This window comes from Perognathus longimembris, unplaced genomic scaffold (genome assembly GCF_023159225.1).
Source record: "Perognathus longimembris pacificus isolate PPM17 unplaced genomic scaffold, ASM2315922v1 HiC_scaffold_1122, whole genome shotgun sequence".
NCBI classification, from domain to species: domain Eukaryota; kingdom Metazoa; phylum Chordata; class Mammalia; order Rodentia; family Heteromyidae; genus Perognathus; species Perognathus longimembris.
In genome coordinates, this window is record NW_025956092.1 from 18,247 (window position 1) to 33,266 (window position 15,020).

Below are 15,020 nucleotides of genomic sequence, written 5' to 3' on the forward strand. Positions count from 1 at the left end.
CTAAAAAAAGTGCCACTTCGGGGCTGGGGATATAGCCTAGTGGCAAGAGTGCCTGCCTCGGATACACGAGGCCCTAGGATCGATTCCCCAGCACCACATATACAGAAAACGGCCAGAAGCGGCGCTGTGGCTCAAGTTGCAGAGTGCTAGCCTTGAGCGGGAAGAAGCCAGGGACAGTGCTCAGGCCCTGAGTCCAAGGCCCAGGACTGCTCAAAAAAACAAAAAAAAAAGTGCCACTTCAAGAACTTTTAGGTAATAAAATTGAGCCAGGTAGGGGTTGCAAATTCAGTTAAGCCCCACAGTTGGTAGGCTGAGGCAAGAAGATTGAGAGGTAAAAACTGGCTGGGTATAATGTAGAAATACAAATACAATGTCTGGAGAAAAAAGAAAGTAATGAGAAAAGACAGAAAACAGGAGAATGGCAGGAAGGAGCACAGAGGAGAGGGGGAAGGAGGAAGAGGAAGAGGAGGAGGAGAGGGGGAGGCAGAAGGTAGGGGGGGAGGAGGAAAAGCAGAAATGGAGGGGGGGCGGGGCGGAGGTGGAGAAGAGGGGAGGAGGAGAGAAAGTTTTCAAATGAAAAGGGGAATGAGGGGCTAGGGATATGGCCTAGTGGAAAGAGTGCTTGCCTTGTATACATGAGGCCCTGGGTTCGATTCCCCAGTACCACATGTACAGAAAACGGCCAGAACTGGCGCTATGGGCTCAAGTGGCAGAGTGCTAGCCTAGAGCAAAAAGAAGACAGGGACAGTGCTGAGGCCCTGAATTCAAGGCCCAAGACTGGCCCCAAAAAGCGGGGGGGGGGGGAATGAAATCCCATTCTATTTTATTGTTCAGGTAAGTCTGCAGCTAGTACAACAGAACTAAAAATGTGCCTTTTTGTGAACTTTTAGATCATAAAAGTTAGCCAGGTAGGGTGGCACATTCAGGTGAGGTTGGCATGATGTGAGGGGATGATATAACATGCTATGATGATGTGATATGGTGTGGAGGATGTGATGGTTTTCTGCAGCATAACGAAAAACTTAATTGTAATTCACACCCTGAGTATCCTTAACACTCAACCTTGACCCTATCCTTAACATTGACAACCCTACACCTGAACCCTAATCTCAATCATACCAGCTAAACCCTGAAAACCCTCCATCTGACCCCTGACACCTAACAACCCAATTCCTTAAACTAAAGCCCAACCCCAACCCACACTGTGACTTACCAGACAGTGTTCTGCATCCCTGGAGGTAGGTGGCCTTCTATTGTCAAGCATGCTTAAGGTATGTCCAAGTTTACACAGAGACACACAGCACAGGAACTCCCACCCATACCCTAACATGTGTATGCAGAGCAGGTGCATGAACACAGTGAAAGCACAGCTGACCATTTTTTCAAGTCTCCATTGTCACCCAAAGGTAAGCCCGAAGGAGCATATCATCAGGGATGGAAGGTCAAGGACTCTGATCAACACCCACAAAACTGCTGAAGGCCATCGGATTGGCCTGACACACATTCTAAACCACACAGGTTTGTAATCATGAATGCTAACATGTACCGCAAACATAAAACGTCTGCAGAGTAAAGAAGGAGCAGAGGACAGGAAGAGGAGGAGGGGTCAGAGGCGGAAAGGAGAGAATACAGTTTGCAAATTAAAAGGGGAATGAAATCCCATTGTATAGGTAAGTCTATTGCTACTGAAACAGAACTAAAAAAGTGCCTTTTCAAGAACTTTTAGATCATAAAATAGAGCCAGGTAGGGTGGCAAATTCAGGTAAGGTTGGTGTGAAGTAATGCTGTGGTGTGATCTGAGGATGTGATGTGATTTGAGCACATGCCATGATGTAGTGATGTGATGGGATAATGTGATCAATTTTTCTGCAACAAAACTAAAAACTTAGTTACAATTCACACCCTGAGTCTTCTTAACACCCAACCTTAAACCTATCCTTAAAATTGACAACCCTAGGGCTGGGGATATGGCCTAGTGGAAAGAGTGCTTGCCTCCTATACATGAGGCCCTGGGTTCAATTCCCCAGCACCACATATACATAAAATGGCCAGAAGTGGCGCTGTGGCTCAAGTGGCAGAGTGCTAGCCTTGAGCAACAAGAAGCCAGGGACAGTGCTCCAGCCCTGAGTCCAAGCCCCAGGACTGGCCAAAAAGAAAAAAAAAATTGACAACCCTACACCTGAACCCTAATCTGAATCATACCAATCCTGAAAACAGTAGCCCTAAGAACTCTAACCCTTACCTGTAACCCCAGACACCTAACAATCCAATTCCTTAAACTAAAGCCCAACACAACCACTTCCGTGACTTACCAGTATTGTGCATCCTTGGAGGTAGGTGGCCGTGTTTTGTCAAACATGCTTAAGGGGGGTGTCCAACGTTTACACACAGAGATGCACAGAACTCAATTCCCCACCCATACCCCTCACATGTGTGTGCAGAGCAGGTGCATGAACATAGTGAAAGCACAGCTGACCATTTATTAACGTCTCCATTGTCACCCCAAGTTAGGCACAGTGGGAGCAGACCATCAAGCACGGCATGGCAAGGACTCTGATCAAACAACCACACAACAGCTGAAGGCAATCGGAGGAGCCTGACAACCCAATTCCTTAAACTAAAGCCCACCCAACACACTCCGTGACTTACCAGACAGTGCTCTGCATCCTTGGAGGTAAGTGGCCTTCTTTTGTCAAACACGCTTAAGGGGTGTCCAAGTTTACACAGAGATACACAGCACTAGGTCCCCGCCCGTACCCTGACATGTGTGTGCAACAGGAGCACGCCATCAGGCATGGCAAGGCAAGGACTCTGATCAAACATGCCTAGAACTGATGAAGGCCGTAGAAGACACATTCTAAACCACACGGGTTTTTAATCATGAATGCTAACATGTGCCTCATAGAATGTCGGGAGAAAACAGAGAAGAGGAGGAGAGGAGGAGGAGACAGAAGCAGGGGCGGTAGAGGTGGGTGCAGGGCGGAGAGGAGAAGGAGAAGAGGGGAGAATACTTTTCAAATGAAAAGGGAAATGAAATCACATTTTGTTGTATTCTACAGCTAAGTCTCTAACTACTAAAACAGAACTTAAAAAGTGCCATTTTAAGAACTTTTAGATCATGAAGTTGAGCCAGGTAGGGTGGCAAATTAAGATAAGCCCCACAGTTGGTAGGCTGATGAGAGGTCAAAATCGGCCGAGTCTAAAGTAGAAATACAAATACAATGTCTGGAGAAAAAAGAAAGAGGAAAGACAGAAAAGAGGAAGATGGGAGGGGAAGGAGGAGCAGGGAGGGGAGTGGGGAGGAGAAAGAGGAGGAGCAGGAGAGGAGGCAGGGAGGGGCAGGAGAAGGAGGAGAAATGGAGGAGGGATTGGGGCAGAGGTGGAGGAGGGGGAAGAGAAAAGGAGAGTTACTAAAACAACTATAAAAGTGCCTTCTCAAGAACTTTCAGATCATAGAATTGCTTATGCTATTCATATGAGGAAATGCTATATCATGTGCTCCAATCATTAATGGCACTAATCAGTTTGCGAACCCTCCAATCATAATTGGTATAACTATAAAGAAAATTATAACAAATGCGTGGGCGGTGACAGCTACATTGTAGCTTTGATCATCCCTAATGGAGCTCCTGGTTGACAAAGTTCAGCTTGGATGAGGATGCATAAACCCGCACCTACTCTTCCGGCTCATGCTCTGAATATAAAGTATAGGGTTCCAATTTCTTTATTGGTTGAAAATAATCAATGAATAATGAACATAATTATTGATAGAATGGCTGAGTAAGGAATTAGACTGTAAATCTAATTACAGGGGTAGACCACTTTCTATCATAGTCCTGAGGTGACATTTCATATTGAATTGCAAATTCAAAGGAGCAGCTTCAATCCTTCCGGGACTTCTCCTGCCTTTTTTCTTGGCGGGAGAAGTACATTGAAGCCAGATGATTTAGGGTATTTAGCTGTTAACTAGTATTTTGTAGGTTTGATACCTATCAATCTAGTGAGGATTTAGCTTAAGTGATTGGTTTGCGTCCAGAAGATGTACTATTCGTTCTGCAGTCCTTAAAGACGGAAATTAAATTTGAGTGTTTACTTAGGGTCTTTGGTTGACCTAAATTTCTAGAATATTGAGTTCAATAATGGGGATGGGAGAGTGAAAATGAGGATAGAAAAAGAAGAGTCGGGATGGGTCATAAGCTCATATGAATTTATTATTTGGAAGGGGAAATAATGTAAGGGCAGATGAATAGATTAGTCAAAGATAAAAGTAAAGGTTTAGTATGGCTGATATGGCTATAAATATACTTGCTATAATATTTTTGTTTGACACTATTTCTTGGATAATAAACCATTTAGGTAGAAATCCTGTTAGTGGGGGGTAGTCCTCCTAATGATATGTGTGACCAGCATAATTAAAGTAATTAATAGGGGAGAATTTCATGCTATGGTTAGAGATGTAGTGTTATTAGCTGAAAGAAAGTCTAAGGAGATGAACATGTTAATTGTACGTATGATGTAAGTAAGTTAAGGGTTATTGCGGTGGGATTATAGATTGTTGTTGCTGCTATCCATCCTACATGGGTGATGCATGAATATGCTAGGCTTTTCCGTATTTGAGTCTGATTAAGACCTCCTCAGCCCCCAATAAGAATTGCTGATATAGCTATAAATATTATGTTTGTATTTAGGTTGTTGGCCATTTGGTATATAATTGAGATTGGAGCCAGTTTTTGTCACGTTAGTAGGATTATACCAGAGAGTAATGGAATGCCTTGAGTAACTTCTAATACTCAAAGGTGGAATGGGGCTAATCCAAGTTTTATGGCTAGGGCAATTGGTAGTATATATAGGTATAGGTTGTCTTTTAGGTCAACTATGTTTCATTGTCCAGATGAATCAAGGTTATTGAGGATGTCATATATAAGGATTATTGATGCTGTTGCTTGTGTTAGGAAATATTTTGTGGCTGCTTCTGTTGAACGTGGGTTACTGTTGTAAATTATTATAGGAATAATTGCTAGTATGCTAATTTCTTTTTTTTTTTTTTTTGGCCAGTCCTGGGCCTTGGACTCAGGGCCTGAGCACTGTCCCTGGCTTCTTCCGCTCAAGGCTAGCACTCTGCCACTTGAGCCACAGCGCCACTTCTGGCCGTTTTCTGTATATGTGGTGCTGGGGAATCGAACCTAGGGCCTCGTGTATCCGAGGCAGGCACTCTTGCCACTAGGCTATATCCCCAGCCCCCCAAGTATGCTAATTTCTAGTCCTATTCATATGTATATTGAGTGTGAGGTTGTGAGAAATAAAGATACTATAAAGATAGTAAATGTAACTAGTGAATATACAACAATATTAATATGGGAGGGGATAAAACCAACATGTTCGGAGTATGGGCAGGAGACCTTTAATTAGCTGACCTTACTAGAATTTAGTGTAATAGGTAGCACGAAGAATTTTGAGTTATTAGGTTGAGTTCGGAGTCCTACAATTCTAGAAATAAAAGGAATATAACCCTTATATTTTACTCTATCAAAATAACTCTTTAGACAGACATATTTCTATATTAGTGGTGGTATGCTCGTCTTACATATAGGTAGTGAAATGTGCCACATACATAGAGCAGGGTTAGGGGAAGGAAGTTTTTCATAGAAAATGCATAAGTTGGTCATATCAAAAATGATCCATAGAGGGCTGGGGATATGGCCTAGTGGCAAGAGAGCTTGCCTCCTATACATGAGGCCCTGGGTTCGATTCCCCAGCACCACATATACAGAAAACGGCCAGAAGTGGCACTGTGGCTCAAGTGGCAGAGTGCTAGCCTTGAGCAAAAGGAAGCCAGGGACAGTGCTCAGGCCCTGAGTCCAAGGTACAGGACTGGCCAAAAAAAAAAAAAATGATCCATAGAAACAAAGAAGTTAAAATTAATACTTTTACAACTAAATTTGAAGTTATCATTTCTGCACTGAGTGTTGAGTATGTTAGACCAAAAAATAAAATATCGGTTAATGAATTTATTAGGATAATATTTATATATTCTGCCATAAAGAATAAGGCATTCGGTCCTGTGGCATATTCAACATTGAGCCTGAAACTACTTCAGATTCACCTTTGGTTGGGTCAAAGGGAGCTCGGTTTGTTTCAGCTAGTCTGTAGATAAATCATATTATAGCTAGGGGTCATGCTGGGAGAATTATTCAGATATATTCTTGAGACATTGATAGGGATAATATTGAGAATGGTCCAGCTAATAGTATGATTGATAGGAGGATGATTGCTAGGCTTACTTCATATGAAATGCTTTGAGCTATAGCTCGTAATGCTCCAAATATAGCGTATTTTGAATTGGATGCTCAACCTGATCATAAAATTGAATACACTGATATGCTTGATGCCGATAAGATGAATAGGCTCTTTAATGATCAGTTTTTATAGCATCCAAGAATGGTTGAAAAACACCGTATGGACATACAATGTTAAGACCTTTTTGTAATTGTATATAGCCTAGGATCTTGCGTTCCAGTAGGGTTAAGAAGGCTATTGCTAATAAAATTGGAATAATAAATACAAGTAAATTTAAAATAAACAAGATGTTAGGAAGAGGAGTTGAACCTCTGATAATAAAGTTTTAGATCTTACACAATTGCCGAGCTCTGCCATCCTAACAGTTCCTTATCCTGGAACTTATTTTGGGCATGCTAATTTAATGAAGAAATAAATCATTAATTAAGCATTAAGGCGCTTTGGAAAAAGTTGGCCTTATTTCTCTGGTCCTTTCGTACTACGAAAAATAGTAAATAGATAGAAACCGACATGGATTTCTCCGGTCTGAACTCAGATCACGTAGGACCTTAATCATTGAACAAACGAACCTCTAATAGCTGCTGCACCATTTGGATGTCCTGATCCAACATCGAGGGCGTAAACCTCATTATCAATATGGACTATTTCATGAGATTGCGCTGTTATCCCTAGGGTAACTTGGTCCATTGATCAGAAATTCTGGATCAAAGGTGACGTAGTTTAACTTTGACTTGAAAGTCCAGGTCTAGGTCTTTCGGAGGATTATTTTTTTCTCCGAGGTCACCCCAACCAAAATTTTCTTTCTAGCTTGTTACTGTTTACCTCTGCTACAGTGAGTTTAAGTTTTTAATAGAAGTTAATTTAAGGTCCATAGGGTCTTCTTGTCTTATTATTTAATTTCCGCCTCTTCACGGAAAGGTCAATTTCATGGGCTAAATGTAAGAGACAGTTAAGCCCTCATTATGCCGTTCATACTAGTCCCTAATTAAGAAACAAGTGATTATGCTACCATTGCACAGTTAGGATACCACAGCCATTTAATGTTAGTCACTGGTCAGGCAGTGCCTCTAATACTTGTGATGCTACAGGTGCTGTTTTCAGTACACAGGCGGGGCTTGTGTTTGCCAAGTTCCTCTTAAAATTTTTAAATGTTTCTTTGGTGACATACCTGTGTTGGATTAACATTGGTTTGTATGGGTTTAAGATTAATATGGGGGGCTGGGGATATAGCCTAGTGGCAAGAGTGCCTGCCTCGGATACACGAGGCCCTAGGTTCGATTCCCCAGCACCACATATATAGAAAAAAAACGGCCAGAAGCGGGCGCTGTGGCTCAAGTGGCAGAGTGCTAGCCTTGAGCGGGAAGAAGCCAGGGACAGTGCTCAGGCCCTGAGTCCAAGGCCCAGGACTGGCCAAAAAAAAAAAAAAAAAAAGATTAATATGGGGTTTTTTTAAATGTTAATTTTAATTATCAGTGACTTATTCGGGCGGATATACATTTATGTCAAGAGAAATTATTCTTATTACTTATACTAACATTGGTGCATCTAATATAATTGGCCCACTGTATTTGTAGGAATTGTTATAGGTTTTAGTAATATTTATATTTAACTCGTGTTGAGCTTGAACGCTTTCTTAATTGGTGGCTGCTTTTAGGCCAATTATGATTATTTATTCACTAGAAAAGGTTGAATCGTAATTCTGAAGAGCTGTAACTCTTTAGATTAACATTAAAATTTACATTTAATTTATTAATATTTTAGGTAAATTTTAAGTTGAACTACAATTCTTTGGCTGGGCAACCAGCTATCATCTGGCTCAGTAGGATTTTCACCTCTACCTTTAAATTATCTCACTATTTTGCGACATAGAAGAGTTGGCTCTGGCTAGCCATTTAAAGGTATTGCGTCTGATTTTGGGGTGTTTGGCGAAAACACTTTTTGTCAAATTTATTCTAGTTAGTCCACTATGCAAAAGGTAGAAGGCTTTTATCTTTGCTTTATTATACTTTAATTATATCTTTCATCTTTCCTTTGTGGTACTGTTTCTATAAGATCTAGTAATAAAATTTCTATCTCCTATACTAGTTTAGGAGTGAATGATTTAATTTATACATTAAGAATAATTTAGTTTATGGAAGGCTAGGCTAGCAATAGTTCAAAGCATTCAAGTATTTTGAAGTATTCTGACCGTAAGTCACATGCTTTATTTAAGCTATACTTTGATTAATCAAGGTGCACTTTCCAGTACGCTTAGCTTGTTAAGACTTATCTCCTCTTAATTCTTGTAGTTAAAAGTTATGTACTTATCTGCATCAAATATTGAGGAGGGTGAGTGGCGGTGTGTGTGTGTGCTTCATTGCTCTATTCAAGTAAACACTCTATTTTTACTTTACTGCTAAATCATCCTTTATGTTGTCTATTCCAGACAAGGTTTCCTATGTTCTGGACCAGAAAATGTAGGCCATTTCATCCCGAGTTACACCTCGACCTAACTTTTTTAAATAATATAATTGGGCTTACTTGAGGGCCTTTTTAGGGTTTTCTGAAGATGTTGGTATATAGACTGAATTCGCAAGAAATAGTGAGGTTTTATTGGGGGTTTATTGATTACAGAACAGGCTCCTCTACATGGATATAAAGCACTACCAAGTCCTTTGAGTTTTAAACTGTGCCTAGTTCTCTGGTGAATATGCTTGTTTTAAACCTATTTATGTTTACAACTTACATAGTGGGGTATATAATCACAGTTTGTGTTATAGTTTTACTGTTTTAATTACATAAGATTTCTTTCCACATTGTTTTTCATAAATGGTAGGACTTCTTACAGCTTAGCTGTACTTTCATTTTAATGGATATTTAATTCAACACTCGTTATGCCGAGCTTTATTTGGGTCTTTCGTATGACCGCGGTGGCTGGCACGATGTTTACCAACCCTATGTCAGTATAACTTAAGTCGAACTTAAGTTCATAGCTTAATTTTTATCCCTGCTGTAGCCCATGGGGATGTGGTTAAACATGGCATTATGAGCTTCAATTGTTATATTGAGAGCTTAAAACCTACTCCTTTTATTCTAACTGAATTTTAGGGTAAAAACTCACCAGCGTACTGATATTTGCATGTATAATTTTAATGACAGCAAATAAAAAGGCCAAGACCAAACCTTTGTGTTTATTGGATTAAACAATTACATTAACCGGGTGGCCTTAGGAGTTTTGAGTGTCCACTAAGTTTTTAGAAAGTTCAGATTAGGACTACGTTGGTATTTGCATCTATTAATGTTTAGGGAAATGGGTGTTAACAAAGTGCTAATCTCCTAAGGGGGGAAGAATAAATATTATTTCTGTGTATGCATTAGAGTACTATTTTAGTATAACATTTTTTCATGTCCTCGAGCATTAATTAATATGTCAATGGCTTGATACTTATGGGGTTGGAGAATGTTAGTTAATAAATCCAGCTACAGATCAATTGACTGCGTCCATGCCTTGACGGCTTAGCTGAGTCACAGCATGCAGAAAATAAAAAAATACCAGGGGTATGACAGTTATGTTGGTCATGGCTGATTACTCACTAATCCATCAAGATGTCTTAAGGGGAACGTGTGGGTGATCTTAATTTTATGGCCCTGAGGTACAAACCAGATGTCAGGTATAGTTTCACAATAGCTACCCCCAAGTTTTATGGGCCCGGAGCAAGAAGGGTAGGCTGAGTAGGCGGGTTGATGGTTTCACGGAGGATGGTAGATTAAGAGACAACAAGTAGTAGGGGATATCCACGTGTTCAAGGACTAACGAAATTTAATGGACTAATGTGTGTATGGTATTACTGTTTACAAGAATTAACTGATTATACTGTACAATATTCATATTTTGGAGCATTTAATGTGGATAGAACAGGATGTAAACGTACTTTATGGGGGTTATTACTTGCTTATAAGCATGTATGCATTAATTTAATGTGGCATAAGCATTTTACAGTTTATGAACAATTAATCATAATATGCACGGTAATTTTTTTGGGGGGGGGAGAGTTTAAGATTAAGCCTGATGAAACAGTTTAAATTTATTAAGTCTCCCAAGTACAGGGAATACTTTAATTAAGAATTCCAGCTTTGGGGGTTGGAAGCAGGATTGTATTCTTTCCCTGAATGCTTTAAGAAGATAAAATCTTCATCTTACGTTTACAAGACCTATATAATCCTTATACTATTAAAGCAGTCTTCATTTAAGTATTTTATTATCAATTAATCCGACAATTGAGAGAAAGAGAAGGATAATAGAAAAATAGACAATGGATGCGATTTGTCCAATAATGATAAAGGGGGGGTTCTACTGGTTGTCCTCCCATTCAGGTTAGAATAAATAAATTTGAGACTAAAATTCAAAATAGGATTTGGCTAATAGGTAGGAATATTAATCCACGTTGGTTAGATGTATGGAGGAGTGGGAATAGGGCAAGGGACTAGGATTGATAGGATCAGGGCAACTACTCCTCCTAGATTATTTGGAATGGAGCGTAGAATAGCACAGGCAAATAGTAAATATCATTCTGGTTTAATATGAGCTGTTGTATTGAGTGGGTTAGCTGGGTGTATAATTATCTGGGTCTCCTAAGGCATCTGTGAAGAATAAAACGATCATAAACAAGAAGGCTAGCAATGCTACACCTCCTAATAGATCTTTGAACGAGTAGTAAGGATGGAATAGAATTTTATCTAAATCAGACAGGATGCCTAGTGGATTATTAGATCCTGTTTCGTGAAGAAATAAAAGATGAACTATGGACATTGCTGCAATAATAAATGGTAGAATGAAATGGAATGTGAAGAAATGAGTTAAAGTAGCTTTATCAACTGGAAACCCCCCTCAAATTCACTCTTGCTAGGTCTGAGCCAATATAAGGAATTGCAGATAATACATTGGTAATTACAGTGGCTCCTCAAAATGAAATCTGTCCTCATGGAAGTACATATCCTATAAAGGCTGTAGCAATTACTAGAAATAGAATAATTCCGATATGTCAGGTTTCTTTGTAGAGGTATGAGCCCTAATAAATACCTCGTGCAATGTGCAGATAAAGACAAATAAAGAATTATGATGCTCCGTTAGAGTATATACATCGGAATAATCAACTATAGTTAACATCTCAGCAAATATGCGCGACTGAAGAAAATGTTGTGAGTGTATCAAATGTGTAGTGCATAGATAAGAATAGGCCAGTAGAAATTTGGATAATTAAGCATACTCCAAAAAGGGATCCTAAGTTTCATCATCCTGAGATGTTGGAGTTGGAAGGTCAATGAAAGCATGGTTTACTATTTTTATGAGAGGATGAGACTTTGATATGATTGTCATTATAAAGTGTTTTTATAGTTCAATTAACGATTTTTCATGTCATTGGTCATGGTTTAAGTGCATGTGAAAATCATGACAAATTTACTTTATTTAACTTTAATCTTAATAGTTTTAGGTTTTGTTGGGGCGGCTATAAAAGCTTCACCTATTTTCGCGGGTGTAGGATTGATTGTTAGTGGGGCTGTTGGGTGTGATCTTAATAATTCCAAATGATAGCTCTTATATTGGTATGATTGTATTTTTTTATTTATTTATGAGGGATGTTAGTAGTATTTGGTTATACAAGTGCTATATCAAGTGATGAATATCCTGAAACTTGAGGCTCAAATTTATGAGACTGATTTTTACTATTATTAGGAATCACACTAGAAGTCATTTTAGTAATTACTGTTCTGCATTTTGAGGGGTTAGGTGTAGGTGGATTATATAATTGAGATAATATTTTAGCATTTGGTGAAGACAATGTATTAATAGTTCGGGAAGATTCACTTGGGGTGGCGGCTAAGTACAGTTATGGGAGTTGAATTACAGTAGTTGGTGATTGAACTCTATAGCTGTTTATCTTATTATTGAAATTACTCATGGCATTTAGCTAATAATAACTAGTAGAAGTAGGGTGGATAAGATGAATGATGAATACATTTAATAGGCCTTTATGATATGACACGGAGCTAGAAAATGTATTAATGGTAGCTAGGGGTTTTAGGTATAATTTTTTCATTTCATGTATAGTCTATAGTTGATGTTGCTAATTTTTGACTAAATGTGAGACCTATATTAGGAAGGAGTCTATGTATGATGGTTGGAAAAATTCCTAGCTGGTTAGAGAAGTTGAATGAATATGATTTTGGATTTAATTTTAAATAAGATGATATAATGTTTAGTTCTATGTCAGGAGCTGAGCTAGCAGCTAAATTCTTCCTGACCTCTGGCTGTGTTTTCAAAGACACGCAAGGACATGGCTTAATGGAAAATCACAAATGTTTTACTGTGTCTGCCATGAGTCCATTCTTATGTTAACCAACCTCATCCAGTCTTAGCTATCATCGGGTATTGCTAACTCCAAGCCTTTTTGTGTTCTGGAATTTTTAAGCCTATGCTGCTGTTTCCTGGTTTTCAAACTGCATATAAGCTGGAAGTTAAGAATAAACATGGCTGCAGTCTTGAGTTTCAATCTCCAGATGCACACCTCCCGTGCCCCATCTTTGCCTCTTATCTTTTTTCTCTTGTCTTCTATTTTTCCTTTTCCTTAATCCTCGCCGCCCTCAGTCAGGATTCCCGTTCACTGCCGGCTGACTCGGCAGGGTTCTATTGCAGTAATAAACCCTATGATAGTTACTGTTAGAGCTGATAATTTGATTATAAGGCATAGTTACAGTTTGGGTGTTGATAGGATTAATACAGTTGGAAAATAGGAAACCAGTGAAGATGCTTCCTATTAGAAGGCGTTTGATCGGATTAATTAGGCTTGGATTATTTTAATTGATGGAATTAATTGGTAAAAATTGTGGATGTCCTTTTAAAATGAAGAAAATAATTTGTGAGCTGTAGATAGCTGTAAAAGATGTTGCAATTAGGGTGATTAGGGCCCAAGAATTAGTGTATGACAGATTTATTGCTTCATTGATTAGGCCTTTTGAGTAAAATCCTGTAAGGAAGGGGTGTGCCAGTTAAAGCTAGGCTACATACAATTAGAGCAGATGTTGTAAATGGTAGACATGGGGCGATTCCTCCTATTTTTCGAATGTATTGTTCATCGTTTAAGTTGTGGATAATTGAGCCAGAACATATAAGTAACATAGCTTTGAAGAATGCATGTGTACAGATGTGAAGAAATGATAAATAAGGCTGATTAATGCCTAGAGTTACTATTATCAAACCTAGTTGGCTTAAGGTAGAGAATGCAATAATTTTTCTAATATCGTTTTGGGTCAGGGCACAGATTGCTGTGAATAAGGTTGCAATGGCCCCAATACATAGCATTAGTGATATAATATTTGGGAGATTAGCTACAAAGGGATAAAAATGAATTAACAGAAAGATTCCTGCTTCAACTATAGTACTAGAGTATAGTAGACCAGATACAGGTGTAGGACCTTCTATGGCAGATGGAAGCCATGGGTGTAAGCCAAATTGAGCGGATATACCAGTAGCTGCTACAATTAAACCCAGTAAGGGTAAGGCAGTTTCATTACTTATTAAAAAAAAGTTGTTGAAGTTCTCATGAATTACAGGTATTATAAAATCATGCTATAGATAAAATAAAGCCAATGTGTCCAATGTGGTTATAGATAATACCTTGTAAAGCTGCAGTGTTAGCATCTGCTCGACAATACCATCATCCGGTTCATAGAAAGGATATAATTCCTACACCCTCCCATCACTAAAGAGTTGGAACATATTATTAGCTGTGACTAGGATGATCATAGTGATGAGAAATATAAGGAGGTAGGTCATAAATCAGTTTAGGTTTGGATCTGAATGTATATAGCATGTAGAAAATTCTATGATGGACCAAGTGAGGAATAAGGCTATAGATAAAAAAAATTAACAGCATAAAGATCTAACTTAAAGCTTATAGCTTATGTATAATTCTGTGGAGTGAATAGTTATTCAGTGATAGAGATGACTGTCTCTTTTTTTATATTGATGAAAAGGAATAGTGGAATCAGACTAATAATGAAGGCTCATTTTATAGATTCAGTCATTTGATCAGGATACGTTACTGTTGGTTGACCCATTAAAACTTTTGCTAGGGGTTTTAGAAGAATAGCTATTATGAATATAAAAGATAGGATAAGCATTATAGGTTACTTTACCTTGGATTTGCACCAAATTTTTGGCTCCTAAGGCCACTGGATTACCATTATCCTTAAAAAGTTAATTAAAAAGCCATACTTTTATGTATGGGTGGAGGAGTTAGGAGCTCCTCTTCACCTTTTCGGGTAATTAAAAGAACTATAATTCTTTGTTTCTAGATTCACAGTCAATTGTTTTGTTTAAACTATAATGTAAACTAGAGTTTAAACTATAATTGTAGGGCCAAGAATAGGACTTGGTGGAATTGTAAGAATGATTGGCATTAAGTGAAGAAAAATTAAGGTATGTTCTCATGTTATCAATGGAGAGGAGGAGAGGAGAAGGCGGAGGAGGAAAAGGAGGCAAGGACACAGAGGAGAGATAAGGAGAAGAGAAGAGGGAGAATAATGTTTTCAAATGAAAAGGGGAACGAAAACCCATTCTATTTTATTCTACAGGTAAGTCTGTTATTCAAACAGAACTAAAGGAGTTCCTTGGGGGGAGAGGGCAGTATTTGGGCTTGGACTCAGGGCCAGAGCACTGTCTCTGGGTTCTTTTTGCTCAAGGC

General features: G+C 38.8%; 1 long non-coding RNA gene across 1 annotated transcript; it reads left to right on the plus strand.

Moving 5' to 3' along the window:
• The first annotated feature begins 3,695 nt into the window (after positions 1-3,695).
• Positions 3,696-14,586, plus strand: LOC125344497. Its single transcript, XR_007209575.1, has 4 exons — positions 3,696-3,705; positions 4,830-4,837; positions 5,317-5,332; positions 14,463-14,586. It is a non-coding gene; the product is annotated as an uncharacterized LOC125344497 (long non-coding RNA).
• The last annotated feature ends 434 nt before the right edge of the window (positions 14,587-15,020 follow it).